The sequence below is a fragment of the Bombus terrestris genome, chromosome 16 (assembly GCF_910591885.1).
Source record: "Bombus terrestris chromosome 16, iyBomTerr1.2, whole genome shotgun sequence".
Lineage (NCBI taxonomy): Eukaryota > Metazoa > Arthropoda > Insecta > Hymenoptera > Apidae > Bombus > Bombus terrestris.
Window position 1 is genome coordinate 1,050,351 of NC_063284.1, and position 15,161 is coordinate 1,065,511.

Below are 15,161 nucleotides of genomic sequence, written 5' to 3' on the forward strand. Positions count from 1 at the left end.
CAAATTTCCGACTCACAGAGTGCCACACTTTCCACTAACGAACCAAACATTTTTAATGGAATTCTCTTGGAAATGGAATGGAAAATTGGAACAAGTTTACTGCGGAACTCTTCCGGGCAGACAAAATGATCAATTTCCTTGAAATTTACAGATTTACAGATTCGTAGAAATTTATAGAAACTTCACTTCTCAATACTTGCGACATCGTTGAATATATCATTATTTGGATGAAACCTTCAGCAGCAATCGTACCAGGTCCAAGGTAGAACATGGTTCTCGATCAGAATCTTCTACGTCATTTCCTGGGATCTCAGGTCTGCCAATTAATGCGCTCTGACCTTACTAACGAGTGCTGGGGTTATTGCGCGGCGCGTTTCGGATGATAATGAGCGCAGACGAAACACGTGCTGCGCGTCCATTAGCAGAAACGAGACCGTTAACGTATCTGCGCGGTGTTTGTGTCGAAATCGATAACAGACGATGGCGTGGGTAGCGCGAATCAGCCGATTGAAACCCGACGTTGGCCCCAATAACAAGCAACTGCCACAATATTATCGATGTGCCATGATGGATACACTTGCCGGTTCCCCGTTCGGTCTTGCTCAACGAGCAGCTCGTTTCTTCGCTTTTTTCACATTGTTCTTTCCTCGTTCCGATGATTTTTCTTTCAAATCTTTGATCTGTAAGGTTCTTTCATTTGAAAAATTTCTTTGCAACGAGATATCTTGAATTTATCTTGGAAAGGTTTGGTGGAATAGCTCGTGACGGCTGGTTCGAATATTTATAAGGATTTTTAGATTTTTCGGTTTCTACGATTGTACGATTTCTCTTTGAAATCTTCGGTTTCTGACGCGCGAAGAATTTCTTCTGAACCAGCTATTCGGATTCCATCTTGAAAAATTTTTATGGAATAATTCTTGGGTATTACTTGAAATATTCATAAGAATTGTTAGATTTCTCGATCTCTGGAATTTTATCGTTTCTTTTCGATATCTTCGATCTGGAAGATTTCCTAAATTTCCTAAATTCTTGAAAATTTATACGAAGGGAAATTTCGATAGAATAATATTAATAATGCAATATGAAAATAAAAGAGGTAACAAAAATGCACGTCCACCCTAATTAAAATTTTTCGCAAAAGTTAAATTTACCCGAAACGAAACACGAATCTTCAAGTTCCGTGTTTCTCTCGGTCAGAGAAATTCCTAGAAATTGTTGAGCCGGTTGTTGCAGCATTGTTCAATAATTCACAGAGGCTGTTCCGATCGTAACGAAGATAGGAGAGAGGCACGCGTGCCAAATCAGCTGATTGAAACGCCACCGCCATCATGATTCGTTATTACACCACGTGATGGTGATAGGGACGCCATTGTGATCTGCTTTATGGTGTTCGTATATCCTCTGGCTGGGATCGGCTTATATAAGAAGAAAGGGAGAGTTACGGGAGTAGAAAGGAGGGAAATGAGAAACAGAAGGCAAAACGAGGAATTCTTCTTGGGAGTGAGTCGCTTTCAGTTCCGCGAGCAAGCGTGTGCGTGAGCTCTTTTGTGAAGATGACAAGCGAACGACCAACGGGGATTTATCTCTGTTTAAATAATTCAAAACCGTGCTGCTGCCTCGTTTCCGAGCGGTTAATCGCGAAATACGTTCCTTTTAAAGAAACCCGAGGATGAGAATTTAATTAAATAACTTTATCGTACAAATCGCAGTTAATCGAGCAGTTCAGAAGCCACATTGACCGTTTTCATAGATCGAAAAGCGGAAAGAGATATTCTCGCAAACACCATTTTCTACGTATATCTTGCAATTTGTCAAACACTTTGCCTAAAAGTCAAACCACGTAAAACGAAGTCAGCAAATCCTACCGGCCGAATGATTTCGATAAATTAAAAGCTTTGTGCTTTTCCCAACGGATAAAATATCACTGAACAGTGCACGAAGCGGGAATTTGAAAAAGGAACGCGGAGTACGTTCGTAAAAACAGACGGAACACAGGGGCGAACATGGGAGACTAAACATCGGTGGTAAAAACGCGGGGCAACAAAAATAGCATGGCGAAGAATAACGAAACTGAACAAAGAGGAAGGGAGAGGAAGAGAGAAATAACAGGTGGCGAGGAATAAAAAATTGGCGAGTATGAAATGTGGCCTGGATAAAAACGGGGCTTGGAGGGAGAGGAGAAGAAAAACAGACGGAGGAAGAAAATGACGATAGCATGAAGACGAAAAAGCGGGAAGAGATGGAAGCGGGGTTGGAAAGGCAAGCACGAGCGAAGCAGGCTAGTTCAAAAAAAGGAGCAGAGCAACGCTGATAGAAGAGCTGGAAATTCGACAGAGAAGTCCAGAGACCGGGCTTGTATGACCATTAGGCGTCATTCTCTTCCTTCTTGCCTCAGCTTGCTAATAGTAATGCACTCTGAGCGTCGACGACCGCGTTACGAAGCTCAGGGCCAACGGATTTAATGCAGCTGCTACGTTGACCCAGGTTAATTCTGCTTGACTGAAGGTTGAAAGGCATCGATGGAAAAACGACTGGAAGCGTGGAAAATTCGTTTCCACGTCAAGGATGACCACGTTGCGATTGGATACTTTGGAATCGGTCCTGGTAAAGTCTGCTGCGAGATGATACAGCTTGTTAAAGTCGTAGACGAATTGGCAATCTGATGTTTGTGGAGTTTCGAATTAGACGTTTCAAGCAAGCATTGGCACTACCGGCGATTAAGATATTTTATTAATTAAACGAAAGAGGAAAAACAAATGTTTTAACAAAAATGAATATGGACGAACCTACTCATATTCGAAGCCAGGATAATCAGAACTCTTGAATATACTAATAAACCATAAAATGTCTGATTTACCTAAAGAATCAGTGCCCCTGACCCCTGACATTATAGACACATGGCTATTATCTTTGTTATGACCAGACTCGTGGAACCCTCAACGACAGATTCATCCGCAAAAATCAATCTTTAACCCTCCAGTGCTTACATCTGTTCGAACAATCCCATTTTCACCATAGCGTTCACGGTCTTTCTTATCTTTCCAGTCTTTCAACCATCCCATACCACTCTCGTCCTTCACATGCCTCTTTTTCATCCAGCCTGGCCATCTTTTACTCGCGGCCAGGATGGGTCGGGCTTGCAGCTGGCCTGGCGCCTTGGAACGTCACAGAGAAAATTTTATAGAAGCGGCCGCACCCACTGCTCGTTAAAGCAATTAGTACCTGTAGCTGGTAGCTCGGCTCATCTCGCTCGTCCATTTCTGCCGTCGCGGCATTCCTTTCGCCTTTTCCACCCTTGTACGCGCTACGCGCTGCTTTTTTCCGCCGCCAAGTAGAAAATTAAGCGAAATTTTTTCGCCAACACGGACAGGTAGAACGCGTGTGGTATTAGTCCATCGAGGATAACCCTGTCACCTTGCTTTCTTCAGATTATGCCTGTGAATCGTCGAGATTTCTGCGCGTTAGCTAAATCACGTGTTTTTATATGATAAGCGCTTTGTCTTTCGCCTGCAATGAGTTGTTGTATTTTTTCATGTGCTTAAATCAGGCGACGTTTTGTCAAGCTGTTCGTTCGGGATTATAGTATGATATTTGCTTGTTTTTTAAACGGAGATTGCAGTATTCGAGGAAGGGAAAAAGAGAGCATAAAGAATCGGCGTAGGAAAAAAGAAACAACGGCACGTTCCATCAGACTTTCGATGGGCATTTCTGACTGTCGATTTCGAGTTGCTTGCTTTGTGAAAACAGTCTGTGTTCTGCCTGGAGATCGATAGCGATATCTTAAAAAAGTGGCTGTGTTTCTAATTTCGATGCACCCGGAAAGCTTCGAAACTTTTCAAAGGTTACGTATTTTATCAAAGTACCTGGTTATCTGAAATTTCATTGTTATTGAAAAGGATGGCAATAAATGGATGATGCGTCAAGAAAGTGTAGACAAATGCTTTTCCAAGAAAGCGATTCTAGGTAGATGCAATGTTCTACCAGTTTCCACTCACCCATTTTTCAAACCCAATCGCGGCCAAACAGGCGAGCGAGCGAAAAAAAGGCGCGGAACTAAAGGCAGAGTAATCAATAGTCGCAATGGGGGATGAAAAATCACGCGAACTTGGGAACATGCATTCGAGGCGCATTCCGCGGACAACAACAGAGGGGAAAACGAGAAAGATAAGCGCGGAAGGAGGAAAGCTGGACGTAACAGAACGAAACGAAAGCAGGTCAGCTAGTCTGCGTTGAAAAATATGTAACTTGCGTCAAATGGGTAACCGCGAATCCTACTAATTTCTACGCCTACGTGCCTCTGTTTAATACCACAAATGCCTCGTAAACATACGCTTTATGTACGTTAAAAGTATTGCGCCATTACTCGAAATTAAACACGAAGAAACACTCGTCGTTTGCGAAAATACACAGTACACTTTTCTGGTTCGTCAATGGCTCAAGATCTGCACTTATTTATTTTCATCGTGTTATTTCATAGGTTGGCGAGCGACAAAGAACGAGTTCACTTTATTGTTATCGCGTAGTCTCGAAGCCGTAAAACCGCAAAGCGGATCAGCTGACCCGCCAAAGTGGCGGGGTTCGTTCAACTGCGACACCGTAGTCGGACCGTGGCCCGCTTAACCCCTTTAAAAACTAGGCGGAGCTCTCTGTTCCATCCTGTTCCCTCTTAACGCCTTTTGTTTCTACTATCCGCGAGCCGTTTCGAACCGACGCGTCTCCTTTGATGTTGACTCGCGGTCTTCGTCTTCTCGAGATGTTTAAACGTTCTGTGGAATTCTAGTTGCTGTCTAAACCAGGACCGTGACACTGTTGGCATCTGAAAGTTCTTGAAACTTCGTATAAGAAGAATAGACTGAAAAATGGCAGACCTATTATCTATTATCGCCATCGTTTCACTTGGTTCGTCCAAATGGAAAACGAACTTCTCCTTGATTTTCAGTTAGGTCTATCGATTGTCTGGAGAAAGACGAGTGATTTGGTAATATTTAGGTTAGACTTCAGGTGTCGTTGGAGGAGAGAATAGCCTATCGTGGTAATTGATAGGTCGATCCGATAGTAGACGTTGTTCGAAGATTCTGAGTGTAAGATAGTAGATGTTCTGTGCGAGAGATCGGAGTTAGAAATAGGTTGAGTAGGTTCTTCGTTTATTAAAGGAAGATAGGAAGTTTTGTAGCAGAGGCTTGTAACACTGGATTCAATTGTAACGGAGTCTTCGATTTCTTTTGTTTCAGAAATAAAGGATAGCATGGTGTGTTATGGCTCCTTGCGTATTGCAGCTGTCTGTCATAATTGCTGAAGCTGCACCGAGAGCAACGTTTCGAAACAGGTAAGTGAATTTTCTCTTTACACTTGGCTTCCAGGAAGATTCCCAATACTGATATAAATAAAAGTCCTTATATTTCGCGAAAACTTATATTCTTACTAAAAAAATCTCTAAGAAAATCATCATCTAAGCTCAAGCTACGCTTTATCCAAACTATAATAGTGGCTTTGCCATCACCAAACGTATCGAGTTCCCCTGAATTTGAATTCCAAAATTCCAAAGAGCTAATCCGACTCTGCCATCGAATTGCCCCGAAACTCGTGCAACATACTGACCCCCGCGGAAATGTTATAAAAACATCGGAAAGCAGGTCATGTAACACACAGCAGGGGTTGCATGGTGGAAATTTGCGAGCGCGCAGTTATTACCAGCGCGAAAGAACACGCTTTGTGTCGGCTGTCTCCCCTTGTCAGATTCGTCGCCCGTGTCTGCGCTAGGCGCACAAAGGATCCTCCTTTGTGTCTGGTCATTTTTGCCGCGAAGCTCGAGAGCGTGTCAGGTCGTTTTATCGGACGCCATCCGATCGCTGCGCGTTTCGACGAGTCGCAAAAAGACCGATTGATCGACTCGGCTACACTCTCGCGCCATTGTTACCCAATTGGAGGAGAATCGTTCACTCTACCAAGCCAGGATCCACTTTCTTTTGCATTCGTTCAATAGACGACACCAGTTTTCTCCAATCTCCTTTTTTCCCCCAAGTCTTTCCAAGACGTCTATCTTGGTTTCGACTGTTCCTTTCTGGTCAAGCTGCTTCTTCATCCGTGCTGTCTCGCAGTTTTGTCCCGGTTCCGTTGTTTGGATCCTATTCTCTTCCTTCTTCCTCTTCCACTTTCTGCTCCTTTTTCTCGAGTGCTTTGTTTCTTGGACACAGGGGCTGAAGACTCGTGACCATCAAAATTGAATTTCTTTAAAATATCGAACAAAGCTTCCACACTTCATCGACGCTATCGTCAGAGAAGTTGAATTTCAGTCACATCCAAAGATTGGATAACGTTCTGATATTTTTACGCGAATTATCATGTACTTGTATCGACGTTTCGTTACAACCTCGTATCGTAAAGAGAACAGGTGTCCTAAGACATTCGGGCGAAAGCGTAGCTGTACGTATACTGTCTCGCCAAGCGAATTTTGGCTCGCCCATTACGTTCTACGAAATGTACACCTTAAACCACGTCCATCATCCACGAACGTTATATATTAGAACACTAACTTTGGCGCAATAACGGTTCGCGGGTTATCAGTTGCAGGCTGGTCGTTCGTTACCAAGACAGCCGCTTCTTCCACTGTCGGAAGGCTGGAAAATGAAGAGAGGTGGCCAGTATCGAATAGTGGAGCCGCGACTATAACCAGCCAGCCACTAACCCCTGTTCTAATTAAGCCTGGCTAACCCGCGAGTTAGGATTATTACTTGCTCTCTCTCTCTCTCTCTCTCCCCCTCTCTTTCTGTTGGATGGAGAGAAACCGTCCACTGTTAGTATCAAGTCGGTGCGCGTGTTGGCGTCAAGTTGGTGTGTGTAGAATACAAGCGAAAGAAAGAAGTTGGAGGTGTCGTCTGGCGTTCTGCCAACCATCGGCTTCCTTTCTCGTTCCTGCGGGAGCTGCCGACAGGAATTCAACGCGTTTAGACGTTACCGAGAGGAAACTCTTTGAAAATTCTTGCAACTACCGATGTAAGCCTGCCACCTCTCGCTGCTATTCGTCTTGGTTTAATGTAACGTGGCTAATATGTACTGGGTGGTTAGGAAAAGCTTATGAAGTTTGTGGGTTGGTGGTAGTGGTTAGGTTCCGAAGTTTATTGCGAGGTAACAGTTAGGTTTGCAAATTTATTGGGGGATGGTAGTTGGTAAGTAGCGCATAAAGCAGGTTTTAATAACGAATGTCAGTCGACAAATTAATATTTTTAGCGTTACGAAGAATTTTGGCTTCTCTTTTTCCTCTACAGAATCAGTTAAGAATTAAAGATATCTCGTTTGCAACTCCTTTTAGGTAATCCTTACTGTCTTAGTCTCTTTTAATCCTGTTTTACGAAAGCATGTATTTCAAGGATTCGGGGCTTGAAAATGGAAACACCGAGTGGGACAGGTTTTCCAAGTTGTAGCAGTTCATCTGGCAGCAAGCGTGGTACGCAAAGGGAGCGTTTGCGTGTACTAACGTTTCAAACAAAGTTTTCGACAACTACCTACACTTGCTCGAAGGGTCCCTCAGTCGTGTATAAATGATACCTCTCGCGTATACAGTGGGTGGTACAACTTTTTCAGACTCCACGCTATTACGTCACCTTCCGCAAATAATATTGTTTTATTTTCTGCTGTCGCCTTTCCGTCGAATTTTCAATTCCTCTCGTTCGATATCCATCCGGACGAATTATTTCGTTATTTTACAGACACAATTATTTTCTGTGTCAATAACGTTAAACTATTGTACTGCAACTACGCCGATCAAATTTTCCCAATTTTATTCTCGATATAACGCGATCCAATGGCTGTTCCATCGGAGAAAGTGACCGTTGTTGAGGGAATAACGAAGTAGCACGGCTAATTCGCATTCGTTTTAAGGCAAAGGGACGATAAGCTCGCGAGAAGGATCGGGAAAGCAGAACGAGCCACGATAATACGTCTTTCCTGTCACGTAGCGGCCGATGGCATTATGATAATGCCGCGAATAAGAAGGATTCAGGGGAGGAAATGTGAACGATGAGTGAAGTGGCACGGTAGAGGCGATGCAGCCTGCCAGCAGGATCGGTCTAATCGAGATTCGATTTTTCATTTTGTTTTACGTGCCAGCCAGACAGAGTATGATAGCCTACCCTCTTTTCACCCATCAGCTAGAACACGTAGTCTAGCGATCGTGTGTGCATCCTGGTTGAACAATGGTAACATGTTCTGCAGCTTGTCCGAATATTGAGGTTATTTTTCTACTTTTATTGACAATGTACGGTTCACCGGTGTTTATTTGGTCAGGTCTCGAGCTGTTCGGGGAACAGTGATACTTTTTTGGGAATTAATGGTCAGACCAGGTTTGTTGTGACTTTCTGCCGGTCGTGAGGGTGCAGCGATGGAAATATCGGCGGATCGAATTATTCTTAACCGTAGCTGAGGAAGCTGTTGCTATATAGGGTGACTTGATAATCATAGCGTGAAAAGGAAGGATGTGATTCTGTGTGAAAAAATGAAGATAAAGACAAGGCATGAATAGCGCTTTTTGGTAGTATATGGACATTTGGGGTCTCTGAAGGGTAGGAGTTCAATTGGGTTAAGATAGCCTGGTAGGCGAAATTTTGCATGCAAGTTAGGTAGTCTGAATCAAGATTTCTCACTATTTTGAACCTAGATTTTACTTGCCGAGCAAGTGAAGGTTATCTTCAGGTTCAGTAGATGATCAAAGGATGAATACTGATGTAGAAGATAAGCCGCTTTCAAAAGATGACTGCAAAGTAACGCGAAGATTCAGCGAAAGGATAAGCAGAGTGAAATGATTAAATATTTTGATAATTATAACGATACCGGGAATTTGAAAGTAGAAAGTCAGAAAAGGATTAGAGCGTAGATTTTGAGAAATAGTGGCAGTCGTTTCTCGAAAGACACTTTTATTCTCTACAGAAATAGGCATGATAAATTGATTCTGACGATCGGTTCTGCATGTACGTAAGAAAATCGCGAAATTATTCACGATGTATGATATTCTGAAACGGTTCATATTTTATTCAGCGGTGATAAATCCGACCTATTCCTTTAAGCCTGTCCGCGAATTAAATTTTAAACGTGAATTTTCGAAGTTTCATCCATTAAAGCGAGCTCGCGCTATATTCGAATCGAAATAAATAAAAAAGAATCAAATTTATAGCTCCGATCGAATAATTAGATTAACGTCTGCAGATTTTACTGCTGGATAACAGGTCAAAGGTGTGGGATAGCTGTTTCTCGCGCAACAATCACCTTCCGAGAAGATTGAAATTGAAAAAGATGATCCTGCAGTGGAACATGGAAACGCTGTGCGTTCGACAGATCCTAAGGCGAAACTTTCACGTAACGGAATCTTTGGAAAAATATCATATTTTTGTCAGTCGATGGTTGCAAACGAAGAAACGCTATTACACGATGTGCCAAGGTGTCAGCCTGATTTCCTTGCCTTGCCAGGATCGTTTAGGGTGGCCTTAATTGGACAGAAAGCTAATTAGACGACGGTGGTTCCGCGTCCGGCGAGGCAATCCAGACTGAAAGCGAACCGTGAGATTTACGGCGAAGAAAAGGCCACGTAAGAGGGCGAATCTCTCGGGGGAGGCCGCGAAGATCTATGACTCCTTCCGACGGTGCACGATACAAACACGGATAACCTGGATACTGTGTGCAGAGATAAGAAGCTGGCTACCGGAAGGAATGCGAGTTTGATTGGTTATAGCGTCATAGGATCAGCTACTCTTATAGAATTGCCAAGATAAGATAAAATGGAACTTTTATTATTGATTGAAATTGCGTTTGAACATTTATCGTAGGAAAGTTTTATGTGGCTTCTGAACAACCCCAACTACACATTTTCATCGGTAGATCGTACATCGTTATACATTTATGGAGGAATTTGAAGATGAAAATGTTTTTGTATTCGTTGAGTGCACATTTATAATGCAAAAAGACGTATAAAATATCCGTACTGTAGTATTTTCCATTCAAGTGCCAGTTTATAAATTATATTGGTAAAAACATGGATTTGCATAAATATCCGCAGCCCTGTTTCTTTGTTTCGTTTGTTATCTGATTCGCCCAGACAAACTACCGTCTATCGTTGCATCAGACCATCCTCGTATGTCTTACGTCTTCTAATATATGACTATAACGACTATAACGACTATAACGATACAGCCGTTAGACTACGCGCGACACGCCAGAGATTGATCGTGGAAAAGCTTCGATGTAGCGGTTTATGACAAATGCTCGATGGATTTTCAGCAACGACTATGTGGATTATATAAAACAGGGAGTTCGCGAGACCCGAATCGATAGCAGGGAATCGTAGGAACGTTAATTCGAATTGTCAAATATTGAAGCTGCCGGCCAGTTGAATATCTAGTGGAAATCTGTCGCTGGACATGGTGTAATCCTATTAACGGGGCTTACTCTTTTTCACGGTGTGCACCGGCTGGCGTTGGGTTCTCGCGCCCATTTGACCGCCACTGGACGCTGTCGAACGATCCAGTAATTTTCTACAGTCATTAAAAGTTGCAGCGAGAGATTTGAATAATAGCTAGGAAGCGATACGGACGACAGTGGTATCAGATTTTCGACTTTGAATTGCTTCGATAGCACCAGGCTTGTGTTTTAACGATGGCCTTAAGTAACGATCAAACTGACATTTTTAGCTGTTCCGTTTATTTTTTGAGCAGACCGTAGAAAGCGCAGAGACAATAGGAATTTTAGATATTTGATTCAGTGTGCGATATAATAGAGATCGTGGAAAACTCTCGAAGAGCCCGAGAGGCAAGGAAAGGTCAGTTTTCTCCTCGAAAGTTCGACTTATCACTGAAATTGAACAAGGCAAGACACGGTAAGACGAATCTTATTTCTTACGACTCAAATTTGCATTTTCCTGGAAACACTCGGTGCAACCACATCGAACGACGATACTATTTTTCTCGAACGGCCCTCGATTTTTCTCTGTCCATGGAACTAAAACGTACAGCGAGCTCGAGTTCTCTGTGAAATGCAGGAATTCGTCGTATATGGCGTGTCGTTAATCACGACTTTTCCTCGTACTAAAACGAGGATTATTTTTAAGCCCATTGTCCAACCTTTCGATCACACTGAAAGAATCTTGGAACAATTTCAGATGTAATTTCTTTTTTTTCTTCTTCTTTTTTTATTACACTTTTATTACGATTTAGTATCAAACGGCTTGGGGAAATTATATCAGCTAAAATGTGTTTTACAAATTTACGATATTACGGCATTTTCTGGCCCCTCGATTCTCGATAATTTGTCTAGCGGAATGAAGCAACTCGCTATCGTAACACAGTTTTCTAGCTATTCAACGAACAACTTCGGTTATAGCCAGCTAGTACTTGGAAACGCTATAAATTAGCCAATATAGCAAGCGGGAGTAGCAACTTAAAACGTCTTACAAACTTCTGAAGCGTTCCACGCGTTCACCTTCTTCCGCAACTTGAGCTTGTTTCGGTTTTCTACTCCTTAGGAACATTAAATATTTTCTTCTTTATTTTTTTTTCTTCTCTCCCCTTAGCCACGATGGTTTTCGAGCTGGTTCCATGGTTGTGAAGCCGCGCGTACAAGGACTCGTCTTTATCGAATAAAAAGAAGCGAGTCAGGTGGAATTTCCAAGCGGGCACGTCGTCATTTTTGCCAAGTGTTTTTCTCGCGAGGTGGCCTCCTGCTTCCGTGAAATATTAATCTTCAGAGCGGAAGACTGGCGGAGCAGCACTAACAGGAACTCATGCAATATTTAATTATGTCAGAGGGATCCGGCGGCGAGGGAAAACTAAAGTCGACGACTGAGATTTCGCGAAAATATCCCAGCTCTTGCAGACCTTCTAAAAACCTTAAAGATTCTCAATTCTTTGTCCCTCGACACTATGGAACTATCGAACGTTCGACGTTTTCAAAGTTTGTGTGAAATTAAAGTAGAGCACGCTTTTGTTCCGTTTGAAACAGCATCTTCCGAGCTTCTAACGTCGAGTCAAATTTGCTTCGATTCTGAGTTCTTTGTCCTTCGATGCTGTCACAGCGTTAAACATCGAGTATTCTCAACGTTTTTGTAAAATCCAATTGGTAAAAATTCTTGGTGAGTCAAAACGAAGTGTAGTCTTTGTGAACTGTAATCTTGGACAACAAGCAAATTCGTCGACACAATGAAATATCACGAAGAAATTAGCCATGGAGCGAACGTTCGACTGTTGCCGGTTGCATGTTCATCCCGAATGGATGCTCGTTCGTACCTTCTCTCATGGTAATCGCAGATAGGTACAGGTTAAGTAGCACGCCCATAGAGCAGCGTACTCGAAACCGGGGACCTCCATTAGCCACGATAGAGAGGCTGTGTTAAGAGTGTTAATGCGACTCTCGGGGCTCGTCGCTTCGCTGCCTCCAGTTAGGGTCGATTTCGGACGCGAACTGTTCCTTCGATTAACCGGCGCGAATTTTCCACCTCCTTAATGCACCTGTCTCTCCTTCAACAGTTTTCTCGTAACATGTTGTACCAGTTTCTTCGTTTATACAAAATTGAATCTTCTTACGAATTTAACACTTAGCCAACCGCGCACGCCAGTAGCGAGCTGTACGTTTCCACCGCGCTCGGACAAGCCAACCTGTCCACCGCGCATTTTTCCAGGTATCGAGGACCAATGTTCACTGCTTAAAAAACAGAGAAGTTTAAAAATTATTTAGGTGGTGAATTACATTTCACGGTAACGATTTTATATAACCATTTCACATATTGTTTGTACAAAACATCAAGTTAAAAGTATATATCGAAAGTATAAAGAAATGTAGGTAAAATTAGAAACATTAAAGATGAGCAGAAATATGCATTTTAATACTTTTTTACAATGTGGTATCGTTCGATTATAACTTTACTTAGTCATAACTGATAGTGTAACTTTTTAATTAATTCCAACACCACTAGATCGCTGTATTTTATTATATACTGTACTTTATAAAAGCAGAAAAAGTGGCGCGACTAATTGGCAACGATTCCAGGTAAACGATAACTGATAATAACAAAAAAAAAAAAAAAAAAAAAGAAAAACGGGTTGGTAAAATCAAAAAGGAGATCTCCCCGTTCGGTCACGCAGCGATGTTCTTCACAGAGGGGTGACCTCCCTATTCGGTTGGCTAAGTGTTAAAAGTAATATCGTTACTATCGTAGCTTGTGGAGAAGAGAACAAAAGAGTAAATTATTTCGTCATAGACGAATAGATTTGAATTTATCACTGGTTCAAGAGCTATTGAATTTAGCGTACCTATGAAAGATCGAACAAAGCTACAAATCGTTGCGGGAGACGAAGAAAAATTCCACTAGAACGGATCAAATCGAATCGCCTTGAAAGTCGACGTTAAGAGAAAGCACGCTACGACGACATTAAACTCGCCGGTTGGAAAGATTAAACACTCCGTGTCAAACACACAATTCCATCGATCCAGTCGGATGGAAATTCCAGCGATGTCCGCGGTTTAAGGAGAAATGGATCTCTTTCGTCATAGATCGATCGTCAACTCGACCGCTCCTGCGACTCGTGTTAGCTTGAATAAATGACTCTTCCTTTACCCTTAATTCCACGTTACTTCTTCTGAATAGATGGTAGTTAGAAATATAGAGAAGTTGGAGTAATTCAAACAGATATTTCTATCGGAGTTCTTTTAATTCGAGACAGTTTTCCATTTAATTAAACGGCAAACATAAATACAACGCACACGAGATATTTTAATTGAACATTGCAATTAGTAGGAAGCTTTAATGAAATATCACACTTTACACAGAATATTTCAGAATATACGTAGAGAAATATTTTGTTTCAACGAACATACGCGTAAATGATTCTTTTTTTAAATATATAAAAACTGGTACCAAATAAACCAAAATGTAAGATACACGAAAGAACATGTAATTCCAAGGGAAAAGCTTCATACACGTATTTTACAAAAAGTCATTCAAACAGGCAAACACACACCGTTGTGTAATATTTCACAAAATTTCCATGAAAAAGGACGCGTTACTTGGACTGTTCTAGTAATTTTAACGGCGCATAAAAACTTCTCGCAACTAGCAGACCACTGAAATCCCCAAATCATCCGAAAAAGGTTAAATAAAGTTTGAACAGGCCGTGATTATGCAACAGGAAGCGGTAGAATCTGGAACACGTCGCAGGAAACAAACCTGTCCTGTGTCCGCAAACGTAGTCGTTTGGACGATCAAAAGAACCGAGTCGACTGGGTGTCGGTGGTTAATCGATATTCCACGAACGAGCGTGCCGCATGCACGGCCGATTATTTGGATTAGCCGAGCGTGTTCTACGAGTGGTTTCATCTTGAACTTCGTTTCGGCCAGGTTGAAAAAGTTCGCGAACCGCGAACGTTCACCGGCCGCGAGCATAATCCGACAGTATCAAAGGAGAAAGTTACTCTATACTTAGGAAATATCGCTTTTAACGATGCGCCAGCCCCTGCAAAATGTCGGGGCGGAGTTGGCAACTTGTACCACGGAATCCAGTTCACACCGGTAAATTATTCAGTCTTTTCACAGGACCAGACGTCGTCCTGTGCCTCCTTGGTCTGTTGGCCAACATTGTCTCGGCTTTTTCTTAGAATCTCGGAAAATAGGGATTTTAGGGAAGGTTACGTACGAGTGTCTTTGTACCGGTTTCGACGATTTGCCTTGAAATTTCTTCGTTCGATGGAAATAAAGGTTTTTGACGAAAGGTCGATTCATTCAGTTTTTACTAACACGTGTTACGCTATAAGACGTCAATCGGCTATTACGAAACACCGACGAGTATTAACGATCGATCCTAGTTTGCTTTTTTTACTCTTAAATAGACCTTACAATGATTACTTTAGTAATAATTTCAGACCAGTGCCTCTGAATATTACGAGAAAGTCAATTTAAAAGAAGTACAAGCTGAATTCAGATGGAGAATTTAGTTTCTCTGTTAAAATGAAACCCTTTCTTGCGGTAGAAATTAGATTATTGTAATGTAATTAGAATGCCAGGACACCCCTGAGGATTGTATGGGGAAATTAGAATTCTAGGATACCTTTGGGCGTTGTGTGCCGATCTTGAACATTTGGCGGAAGGATACCAAGCGAAAGCCAAGCATAGCCCTTTAAATCTTTGT

At 42.2% G+C, this 15,161-nt stretch overlaps 1 protein-coding gene across 3 annotated transcripts in view; it reads left to right on the forward strand.

Moving 5' to 3' along the window:
- LOC100643304 overlaps positions 1 to 15,161 on the forward strand; it is a 316,203-nt gene that overhangs the window by 50,683 nt on the left and 250,359 nt on the right. For all 3 annotated transcript variants that reach the window (XM_048413546.1, XM_003401592.4, XM_020867214.2), the window contains one exon: positions 5,232 to 5,326. The gene's annotated coding sequence lies outside the window, so the exon portion shown is untranslated. The remainder of the gene's footprint in view (positions 1 to 5,231; positions 5,327 to 15,161) is intronic.